Raw genomic sequence first — 12,492 nt, forward strand, 5'->3', positions numbered from 1 at the left:
CTCACCTCACCTCAAATAGATTACTCAAGCTCAAACCTTAATTTGACTCGTTTTGTTTACCAATTAGGACCAAAGCACCTAAATCAGTGTAACAAAGGTCATGAGCAATGCACTTCGTTTCACCCATCTGCAACTCCAGTACACAAATTAACTTGGAACATTTGTTTGGTCTAAATGTATCACTACGGTGAGAGTAAATAGTTTCTTAAAAAAAAATGAGTGTACACGTCGTAGGTTCATTTTCTAATTTATTGAAAGATTTATAGAGTTCTGTGACTATGACAATTCTCGGCAAGAGCAGATTTGAAGAAGTAAAATCCTGCAACAATCGACAATAACAAGTTTCCTAATTGAAATAGTATCAACCGGATTTTCTACTAATAATCATAAGAAACTATTTATGGCTTGTCAAGGAAATTCGCTTTGTAACTTTATTACGGATTTTGTCAAGTTGGAAAGGTTTGATGGAAAAAACTTTCGGCATTGGTAAAAGAAATTGGATTTCTTTTTCACTTTGCTAAATGTGGTATGTGTTCTTACCACACAACTGACAAAAAAATAAAATGAAATTGTGACACAAACAAGGGTAAGATAAAAATAGGATCAAGATGATTATATGTGTAAGGGGCATATTTGCAAGGCAATGGTTGATACTTTGTTCAACCAATACTATAACAAGGAAATCACAAAGGAAATATGGAACTCACTTCAAGCGAAGCATCAATCTGAAGATGCTACAAGTAAGAAAATTCTGATTTTCAATTTTTGTTTTAATATCGCATGGTCGATACTAGAAAAATTATTAAGCAATTTCATGAAGTCATACACATTTACAATCAATTTGTATAACATGGAATGCATATAGATGAATCTATTGTTGTATCTTTGGTGATGGACAAACTTCTTAATTCATGAAAAGATTATAAAAATAATCTCAAGCATGAAAAGGAGAACTTGTCTCTAGAAGAATTGTCTAGCTATCTTCATATTGACTGTTAGGAGATTGTTGGTATAATTATTCTCATATACTTGAGTCAAGGTTGATCAGTTTGACCAAACTCAAGTGGATTCGAGCTTGAGTTTCAATATTTGGACAATATGTGAGAAGATGTCAAGTAAGTTAAGATTAATCGGATATTTGACAATATATGAGAGAAAAGTCAAGTAAGTCATGGAAGACCGGATACTTGACTTGGAAAGTCCTACCAGAGGTTAGAGAAGGTAAAGTTCTAACTCAAGGGTTAGACAAGGGTAAAGTCCTAACTGAAAGTTAGATAAGGCAAAAACCTAACTGAAGGTTAGGCAAGTGAAAATCCAAGTGGGCCGAGGAGGACCGCACTTAGTGATCAGAAGTCCAATTGGAAGTTGACAAAGAGAAAGTCCAAGTGGATCGAAAGTTGACATGATACTTGCATAAGAGAAAGTCCAAGTGAGTCAAAAGTTTGACCAAACATTTGATGGGACCCAACATGGCATGCCGGATGTTGGACAAGGAGAACCCTTGACTCCAATCAAGTGAGTTAGGGTTGGTCAATCGATTAGGGAATCCATTGGGACTAGGGGTGTAATCGAGCGGAGCCGAGCTGAACTCTTGAAAGTTTGAGCTTGGCTCGTTTATAATCGAGCCGAGTTCGACCTTTATTTACCGAATATATTCATGGCTCACGAGTTTACTCGAGTTTTTATCGAGCCTAAATGAGTTTAATAAATATAAATTATAAATTTAAATATTTATTAAAAACTAAATTATATATTTAGAGAAAATTATAATATTCTTATTAAAATTTATAATTTTATTCTAATAAATAAATTTAATATAGTTGTCTATATTTTTCATAAGTAGAGTGTAAAATCTATAAATTCAATATCAAAATTATTATTTTTTTATTTACAAGTTGATTCATGAGTTTAATGAACGTGTTCACGAGCTAACGAGTCGAGTATTCTAAAGCTTGAGCTTGGTTTGTTTATCTTAACGAGCCTTATTAAATGAGTTCAAACAAGCTTTTATCGAATCGAACTTCAAATAACTCACAAGTGGCTTGGTTCATTTACACCCTTAATTGGGACATGAATAATCGATTGGGTAATTAATTAGAGTGACATTTCTCGTGAAGGTGTCGAATCAATTCGTGTAATCAATTCTAGCCATGTTAATCGATTGGACTGATCGATTAAGAATATCTTAATCAATTAGATAGTTTGCTAATCGATTAAGAGTTATTTGTCATGAGAAGCATAGTGAGTTGGAGAATTGATTGACCGATTGATTCAGCCCAAGTCAATCAATTGGGAGAAGTTCACGAAGCACAGTAGGATTCAGTATCGATTGGGCAATCGATTAAGACTCTTTTAATCGATTGAGATAATTGATTAAAACTTTTCACGAGAGAACGGAAGGTTGGATAATCGATTAAAGCATTCTTAATCGATTGGATAACTTACCAATCTATTAGATTTGAAAAAAGAGTTGTTCTTTAGGTGTTTGAATGGTTGAATAATGTGACAATCGATTAGGGAAAAACTGAATCAATTGGGAGGCGTCGAAGAACCCTAGAAAAGGGTTTTTGTGGACATTTCAAAGGCACTAGTTCTTATTACATTGGGGAAGAAGTGTTATTGTATTTCTAACTGATCAAGAGACATTTACAAACAACAAGAGATCAAGCTAATAAGGTGTTCATTGATCATGTATTTACTTCCTTGTTTTCATTGTATTCTTATTATAAGCTTGTAAGAGGATTCTTCGCCTTTAGATTATTTCCGAGAATGAGTGTGTTTATAGTAAAGTTGTGTGCACAATGTGGATTCTTGGATTAGTCACCTCAAGGAGGTAGATACCAAGTAAACAAAGGTGTTAGCATTACTTCAAGTTTTCCGCTGCAACAAATCAACAAGACGAAGCGAAAGAAGCTATTCAACCCCCCCCCTCTAACTCTCGAAGTGTCATAATAAATAGTGTCAGAGCGAGGCCGCTCTTCTTGGACTAATTGTCAAAAGAACAATGAGGTAGAGGAGGAAGAAGAAGTTTTGAAGCTTGAAGCCCTAAATTTCAACAAGTCAAAGGACCAGTTGACTGATGTCTTTACCAGTCGATTGGTGACGGAAAACACAGTTAGATGTTTCCTCCCGAGCTCTATTTAATAACTTAGGGTGCTTGACAAAAATTGACGAAATAGAGGTGATTAACTCTTATTAGTAGTCTTCCAAGTGCCTTAGCATCCCAAGCGTACTTGTGTGAGTTTTGGCGAGGTTTCTCCACCCATAAGGAGCTATGTGAGCTAGCCGGAGGTTTTCTGGGAAGTCATCCACCGATGGATCGAGATCGTCCACCTTACGGACAGCCATAAAATAGGAGCCCTAATCTTCGAACCACGTTAAATGCAATTTGTTAGAGGTTTGATTGTCTTGTTTATTGCCTCTAGGTTTTAGCTTTCATCTTATTAGTTTGTTTTGTAGTTTCACTGTGCACTAACAAGAGTATGAAGTGAAGAAGTGGTGATCGGCTATTCACCCCCTCTAGTCAGACGTTTAAGTCCCACCAATATTCGCCCAACCCCATAATCGATTGGACCTCCAGACTCAGCTCCCCACTTCCCATGGCTAAGACTCCCAACATAAACTCGGACGACCCTAGAGTCGGCCAGACATATGAGTCTCATATCCCCTCTTTTCTTGTACGAGACTCCCAACATAAACCTAGGCAACGACAGAGCCTGCTGGATATACGGGACACAGCTCCCCACTTCTCATGGGCAAGACTCCCATCATAAACCCAGGTGGCCCTATAGTGGGCCGAATATATGGGGCTCAACTCCCCACTCTCCTGTGCAAGTCTCTTAGCATACATCTGCCCGGGCTCAGAGCCGGTCGGACTTCTAAACTCATTTCCTCATCTCTCTTGGCACGGCTCCTCGCCTATATCCGCCTGGCCTCAGAGCCGATCGGACCTCTAGGCTTAGTTCCTCATTTCTCTTATGTGTGGCTCCTAGTAATATCCATCTAGTTCCAGAGTACATCGGTTGGATCTTCTCTAGGAGACAATATTATCAGGGAATCATAATAACTTGTCAGAGAATAACAGCTACTCAACAAAGAATATTCCCTTATTATAGCATATACACACAGTAGAACATGTTGAATAAGTGTGAATGGAGAAGAGGAGGAAGAGAAGAAGCTCTATTGTGCATGGGATTTTAGTCCCACATTGGGAGTTTCTTGGCATCTTTGTTGGTTTATATTGATTCACATACATTGAGGATGTGAACAAATGCATGGGAAGAGGCTCTCTCTCACGCGTGGGTGTGCAGGGGGTGCAAATCTAGGGTCTAGATTGCACTGAACCAAGTTGACTCGTGCGCGAGCGTGACCTGCGCACACGAATGCCGGACCGGTCGGGGTAAAATTTGCCCAAGCAGAACAACCAACATTTTACCACATATAGTTAGGATGTATACTAAAAGTTTAGCTTTTGGTATAAACATTTATATAGAAATAAAGAATCACATTGGTCAAATGTCTACTGATCCTGTCCGAATCGCCAAACCAAAGGACGCTGGGCACGTGGCGCGCTTCTAGTCGATGACGTAGGCCTCCGTCGGGTCACTCGAAGCTCCGGCGAACCTGCACAGAAGTCGGGCCGGGAAAGGTTCCCGGCGGCGACCCTCCGACGCTCAAGTCAGGCAAGCAAACAGTGTAAAAGGGTGACTCCAGAGATGTTTCTTGCGCGTACCTGCGGCGAAGTAAGAGGCTCTATTTATAGAGCGAGGAGAGAACTAATGCACGTTCACCGAGGTGTAGACGTGTCAGCAACCCATACTTCGGTATGTAGTTGTCAGAGAGCTTACCTGACACCATACTGCTACAGTCCGAGCATGTCTTCGATGGGACAACAGGACACCCCGTTACCAGACTAGGAGTATGACGTAGCCATGCGACTTGACGGCTGTCAGAGGGTCTTCCCTTCCTTTACCCACCGCCCGGCTAGGACATCCGTCAGACCGACCGGGCAAAGAACGGCGTCCGGACGGCCTTAATTCCCTTCGTCGGCCGGGCGGCACGTCCCTCCACTCGGTCATTATGTACTGTTTCATTGAGCGTCGGAACCCTGGTCCTTACCAGGGTGCTTTTTACTACCAGATGTCCCTTTCTTCCAAATCTGGTCGCCTCGTCCTTCTCCAGCGAGCCACTGGGCCCTTTGACCTCCCCGTGGAGTTGACCCCTCGTTATGGGGTTCCGGATTCTTACCACCGGATCATCTACATTTATGATAAATGTAGTTGTTCAATTAATTTATATTGTAGATAACATGGTGTGTGGTGTCACACACAGAGGATCATGTTATCAGTACCTTATAAATTATAAATAGTAGCTCACGACCAAGATGGAAAGGAACAAACCATTGGAAGGTCGTAGTGTAATTAGGTATTAGTTTATCTTAACTATATAATTACACTAGTACACTTAGAGTGTATTGAGTAGGACCATTAGAGGTCATTTCTTTTTATACTGACTTTATAAAGGAACAAAGACCTCAGTTATTATGGAAGTGTGTGCTCTTAATCCTAATATAATAACAAGCACATATATTTGATATTTATTTCTTTAATTTATCAATGGGTGAGATTTAGTTCGATAAATCAATAAGCCCGATAAGTTAGGAAATGATATCACTTATAGTGCGTGTTGTTGATTATAGAAGGAAACTGTGTCCTAGTAATCTAGGTTGAGAATGTCCCCAAGAGGAGCTCATAAGGATTGTCATGTTAAACACTGCAGGTGGACTTAGTCCGACATGACGATGAAGTTGAGTGGTACTACTCTTGGAGCTAGATATTAATTAAGTGAGTTGTCAGTAACTTACTTAATTAGTAGACATTTGTTATCTTAAACACAGGGAGACTAACACACTCATAATAAGAAGGAACCCAAAATATAATTTGGGATTGGTGCGGTAGTTCAATAATAGTTCTTTAGTGGAATGAATTATTATTGATGAAATTAAGTTGTGTGTTCGGGGCGAACACGGGATGCTTAATTTCATCGGAAGACCAAAACCAATTCCTCCTCTCAGTCTCTATCGTAGCCTCTTGTATATAGAGATTTATACCCACCACATACCCATCTTCTTACCCATCCAATGGGGTCGGCCAAGCTAGCTTGGAACCCAAGCTAGGGCCGGCCAAGACCAAGTGGATGAGCCAAGTTGGTGGCCGGCCACTAGAGTATTAAAAGGATTTTTATTAAAATTATTTCTTATGTGGATATCAAGGTTTTTAAAAGAGAGTTTAAAAATTAAAAATTTCCTTTTATAACTTTCTACAAAAGATTAAGAGAAGAGATTAATCTCTTTCCTTATTTGTAGATTAAAAGGATGGTTTTAATTTTTGGTAAAAACTTTCCTTATTTGTAAATCATCTACATGTTTAAAAGAGAGTTTAAAATTTGAAATCTTTCCTTATTTGTTAATTAAAAGGTGGATTTTAAATTTTAAGAAAACTTTCCTTTTTAACCATGTTCATGATTTAAAAGAGAGTTTAAAAATTAAATATTCTCTTTTATAAGTTTCTACAAAAGATTAAGAAAAGATTTGATATCTTTCCTTATTTGTAGATTAAAAGAGATTTTAATTTTTAGAGATAACTTTCTTTTTATCCACATGTTTAAAAGAAAGATTTTAATTTATTAAATTTCCTTTTTATAAACCAATCATGAAGGGATAAAAATTATTAGAGAAATTTTATTTTAAAATTTCCGGAAACAAATTAGGAAGATTTTAATTCTTGATTGAATTAAATTTCCTTTGCTTAGATTATTGTGGCCGGCCATGTTGATTAATAAAAGAGAAATTGATTTTATATCAATTAAATTTATTTTTCATGGCAAAGGAATTAAGGAAGTTTTTATTAAAATTTCCTTATTTGCCAAGACCAAGGATTATAAAAGAGGGTCATCCTCTCCTCCTTATTTCCTTATTTGCCTTCATGACAAGAACTCTATTCTATTTTTCTCCCTCTTTTTCTTCCTTGGTGTGGTCGGCCATCCTCTCCTCCTCTCTTCTCTTTGATGGCCGAACCTCATCCTTCTTGTGGAGATTCATATGGTGGCCGGATCAAGTTTAGAGAAGAAGAAGAAGAAGGAGAGAAAGAAAGCTTTGTTTCTAGCATCCCTTGGAGCATGGTGGTGGTGGCCGAACCTCTTCATCCTAGGAGAAGTTTTGATGGCCGAAACTTGCAAGGAAGAAGAAGGTGCTTGGTGGTTCTCATCTCGGAAGGTCGTTGCCTACACAACGTCCGAGGTTAGAAGAGGAATACGGTAGAAGACCTAGAGATTTTTGTTTGCAAAAGAAAAAGGTATACTAGTATTTAATTTTCGCATCATACTAGTTTTATTTCTTTGTAAAAATATCAAATACAAGAGGCATGTGATTCTAGTATTTCGAATTTATTTTCGATGTTGTGTTCTTTTGTTTTTTCTTTTCCTTGTGATTTGATTGTTCTTTTCGGTTGACCTAAAGTTATTTAAGGAAATTAAATATTAGCTTTCCTTAAAAGGCTTTGTCTAGGCGGTGGTGGTTGTTCCCATATCCAAGAAGGCCATGTGCCTCGCCATGCAGTCCTGGAAGCCAATTTTGGAAATTAATATTTAATGGAATTAATAACCTAGGTGATTTGGATCAAACGTGTTAAGTTCCGCAGGAGATCCAAGTCTAAACCTAAAAGAACAAATAAATTAAACTTAGGATCAAACGTGTTAAGTTCCGCAGGCGATCCGAGTTTAATTTAAAAGAACACATGGTAGCTAGGAAAAGGTTCAGACCTTTGTACAAAATTTTTGTACAGTGGAACCATTAGGTTTTCCGAGTAGCAACCAACACATATATCTTTTTACTGCTTGTGTAACGGATGCATTAAAAAAGATTAATGCAGAATCAAAATGGCCAAGTGAAAAGCTGGTGTTGAGTAATGATCATTAATTGATCATTACTGCTGTCCTTTGGTCTTGAGCTCCTATATAAGGAGGTTGCGACCACAGGCAAAAGGTTACGTAGATAACACAATGAAAAAAGTAGAAGCTCTCATCCTCATTCTCCTCCTCTGTCGTGTAACTCTTGCTTGCCAGAGCGCCCGTGGTAGCATTCAGGTGTCATTCAGTTCGCTGTGACCACCAGTGCTTGGTGGAGTTCACGGTCGATCGTTGTATCTTGGGAAACAGACGACCCGAGTAAACCTCGAAGCACAGCCGGAGGTGGGTGAATCTGTTTCAAGGAAACTGCTACTCGCAGGCCTCGATCAGCTTGCCCGGTCGGAATTTTCACACGACCTTAGTGTCTGACCTGGTCTCCCTTTCTGCAGACCTGGTCTACCTTTTCTGCAGACCTGCTCAAACAGACCTGGTCATTCTGATCTGCAGACCTGGTCTTCCTTTTCTGTAGACCTGCTCAAACAGACCTGGTTATTCTGATCTGCAGACTTGGTCTTCCTTTCTGCAAACCTGCTGCTTTGGTCTGCCGCTCTGCAGATCTGTTTGTTGCTCTGGTCTGCCGCTCTACAGATCTGTTCTACTGCTCTGGTCTACCGCACTGCAGCGCTGGTCTGCTGCTCTTCCGCTCAGCATAATTGTCTTGCCGCTCTGGTCTGCTGCTCTGCAGACCTGCCTTGATCTTCCGCTCTGGTCTGCCGCCCTGCAGACCTGCCCTGTCACTCAGCTCTGTTGCGTTACGGAAACCAGCCCCTGCTAGCAGCCTGAGATTATCTGCTCAGGTCATTTCGACTGTAAGTTGAATTTAAATTCTATGTAAGTTTTAAATTCAACTAAGTACCCATAAATCTCCGGCATTAGATTGTTTGTGTCTAACAATCTTGAAACAGACTCGTTTCTGTTGAGATGGCCACGGAACAAAATGTTGAGATGCAACAGAGTCAACACGTGCAGGCCCCCTCCGCCCCCGATTGGAACTGTGCCTGTAATGACCCGGATGATCTCACTTAGTTACCAGGATTCATAAACTCTAATACTTAAGCCTGGAGGTTTAGAGTTCGAATCCTGGGGGAGGCAAAAATCCACTGCCAGGGGTGGAAAGTCCTAGTGAGTAACAACACGGCCAAGGGTCGTCGGTCGACGACATGAGAGGTCGCCAAATGGGCCGACGACATAAGGGCCGATGGTCGACGACCCGAGGGTCGCCAAATGTGCTGTCAAATGGGCCAAGAGGTCCGGGTCGTTACAATAAAAAGGCACCTTTTTATTGTAACGAATCGGCCCTCTTGGCCCATTTGACGGCCCATTTGGCGACCCTCGGGTCGTCGACCGTCGGCCCTTATGTCGTCGGCCCATTTGGCGACCTCTAATGTCGTCGACCGACGACCCTTGGCCGTGTCGTTACTCACTAGGACTTTCCACCCCTGGTCAGTGGATTTTTGCCTCCCCCATGATTCAAACTCTAAACCTCCAGGCTTAAGTCACTACAACAAAAACTGCAAACGACAACACCCCTACGACAACGGTTTTAAGAGAAAGCGTTGCATATTTGCTCAAAGACAATGGTTTTGGCCAAAACCGTTGTCTTTGAACTCCCCATTAAATATAAAAGACAACGGTTTTGGCAAAACTGTTGTCATTGAGAATTTTTTTTTTAAAACGACAACACTTTTTACAACGGTTTTATAAACCGTTGTCTTTATCCGCGTTTTTAGCGGCTACGACAACAGTTTTGAAAAAAACCGTTGTAATTTAATTTGGTAATTTTCCCCCTCACTGTTTTCCTTTCCCTCGCTGTTTTCTTTTCGGCGCCGTGTTTTCCTTTGCGCTCCCGACCCTAAGGCAAGTTTCTTTCCCTCTCCTCATCCAATCTCTTCACGCCTCCCCTAGATCTTCCTCCACGACGGTGCGCTCCTCTCGTTCCCTGGTGAGCGGGTTTCTGAGTTCGACGAGGCCCTTTGACCTTCCATTGCTGCTTCTTTCGCTCGTGGAACCTTTTGATCGGACGAGGTGTATTTCTTCGGCAAAGGTTGCACTCCTAGTCCGTCGATTCATAACCTAGGTCTTGTCTTCTTTGGATTTGTGCTAGAGCCATAGTCAAGGTAGATTCATAACCTAGGTCTTGTCTTCGTTCATAAATGTTGTCTCAAAATTAAAACCTACTTTTGATTCCACTAAGCTTGTATCTGCAAGCTCAACATTCTCTTTTCTTCTTATTTTTAGCCTTTTGATTTGTTTCATCATGCCATTTGGCTGCTCATATGTCAAAGTTTGTGGTGTTTGATCTCTGAAGGTGTTGGTTTTAAGCATCGATTTTTGTTTGTTATTCACTTGTATTGGTCGAAATAGTGTGTTCGGATAGGTTTTCTAGGTCTTGCACGGCTTGCCACTTGATGGACGGAGATGGAATTTGGGGGAACAGAAAATTGGTAGAAGGGAAATGAAGAAAGTTCTTCCTTTTTGTTTTGATTACTGATTGAAGTTTATAGTTGTTTCGCACATTGCCCGTTTGATTGTTCTTCCCATTTCCATGAGCTTCTTGGCTTTTTGTTCTGTTCCATGTGAACGGAGTTGGTTTCTTGTGGTAATTGCTCAATGCACTTTTAATTTTGTTTCCTTTGACTCTTTAGACATATGTTGACACTTTTGTATGTTCATGCTCATTTTTAGGTTTTTTTTCTTATCTACTGCAAGTTTATGTTTTTTACATCCTTTACAACTGTACATTGAATTATAGCTTGTTCTCTTATTGAATTTCATAATCTGAAGTTCATTATTTTTTCCTCATTATTTTAATAATTAATTAATGTCATCTTTATTATTTATGCTCATTTAATTTTCTGCCGAAATATTTTTTTTTTAAAAAAAAATAGATTAGATCAAGACACATGTATTTTTAAACATAAACGCAAACATTAGATTAGATCAAGAGTTGAGATAATAACATGACCAAATAAGTTGAGAGGCATTGTAACAACTAGGGTGAGGGTTTGTTAGCCAATAATCTTTCCAATTGATCCTCTTGTATATATGTACACCCAAGATTTGTTAATATCACCATTTATTTATTAATTAGTTCTCACAAAATCACACAACACATTTCTGTCCGGTTGGTTTATGTCGTGTATTACTCTATTACCTTGAATGTTTTATTATAGTATTTGGTACTTGAGATTGTGTTTTGAACTTGTTGTATGATGTATAGTTTTTTGAAGGTAGGTTTTGACGCGTTTCGGGCTGATAGTTATAAAAAATGGACAAAGATTGGATGTCAAAGAATAGGTTATCACATGAATATGAGGTTGGGGTAGAGTCTTTCTTGCAATTTGCATTACAAAATGCTACTGATCCGAATGAAATACCTTGCCCATGTTCAAGATGTGGTAATCTGCAGAAGAGAAATGTTGACATTATAAGGGCACATTTGTGTTGTAATGGTATAGATTTAACATACCATAAATGGATTTGGCATGGTGAAAAGACTGAATACAATAACTCAATGAAAGATGAACAGAAATCTTTTGGCGATGAACCTATTGATATGGTACATGCTGCATTTGATAGTTATTCAGAGAATCCAAACCAATTTCATAAACTACTTGAAGATGCTGATAAACCTTTATATCCGGGGTGTGCCAAATTTACAAAGTTATCTGCACTTGTGAAATTGTATAATTTGAAGGCAAAATATAGTTGGAGTGACAAAAGTTTCACAGATTTACTAAGTTTGTTTGGAGAAATGCTTTCTGATGATAATGAATTGCCTTCATCATTGTATGATGCAAAGAAAAGCTTATGTACATTAGGGATGCATTATATGAAAATTCATGCTTGCCCTAATGATTGTATCTTATACCAGAAGGAGCATGAGAATTTGACTAATTGTCCTGTATGTGGGATGTCTAGGTGGAAGTTGGGTAAAAAAGGTATGATAAATGGAGTTCCGACAAAGGTCCTCTGGTACTTCCCGCCTATTCCAAGATTTCAAAGATTATTTCAGAACAAGGAGATATGTAAGGATTTAACTTGGCATGCTGATAAAAGAGTACTTGACGGTTACTTGCGTCATCCGCCAGATTTTGCTGCTGAACCTAGAAATCTTAGATTGGCCTTATCAGCAGACGGGATCAATCCCCATAGTTTGATGAGTTCTGCATATAGTTGTTGGCCAGTTGTGATGATCACTTACAACCTTCCTCCATGGTTGTGTATGAAGAGAAAATTTATGATGCTGACTTTGTTGATTTCAGGTCCCAAACAACCGGGAAATGATATTGACATTTACTTAGCACCTTTGATCGATGACTTAAAAAGATTATGGGATATAGGTGTTGATGCATATGATGGATGTCGAGAAGAGAATTTCTTACTTAGGGTTGTCTTACTATGGACAATCAATGATTTTCCTGCATATGGGAACATGTCAGGTTGTGTTGTGAAAGGATATTGTGCATGTCCTATTTGTGGTGAAGAAACATATTCGACAAGGTTGAAGCATAGTAGAAAAATGAG

This window comes from Zingiber officinale, chromosome 10B (assembly GCF_018446385.1).
Source record: "Zingiber officinale cultivar Zhangliang chromosome 10B, Zo_v1.1, whole genome shotgun sequence".
Taxonomy (NCBI): domain Eukaryota; kingdom Viridiplantae; phylum Streptophyta; class Magnoliopsida; order Zingiberales; family Zingiberaceae; genus Zingiber; species Zingiber officinale.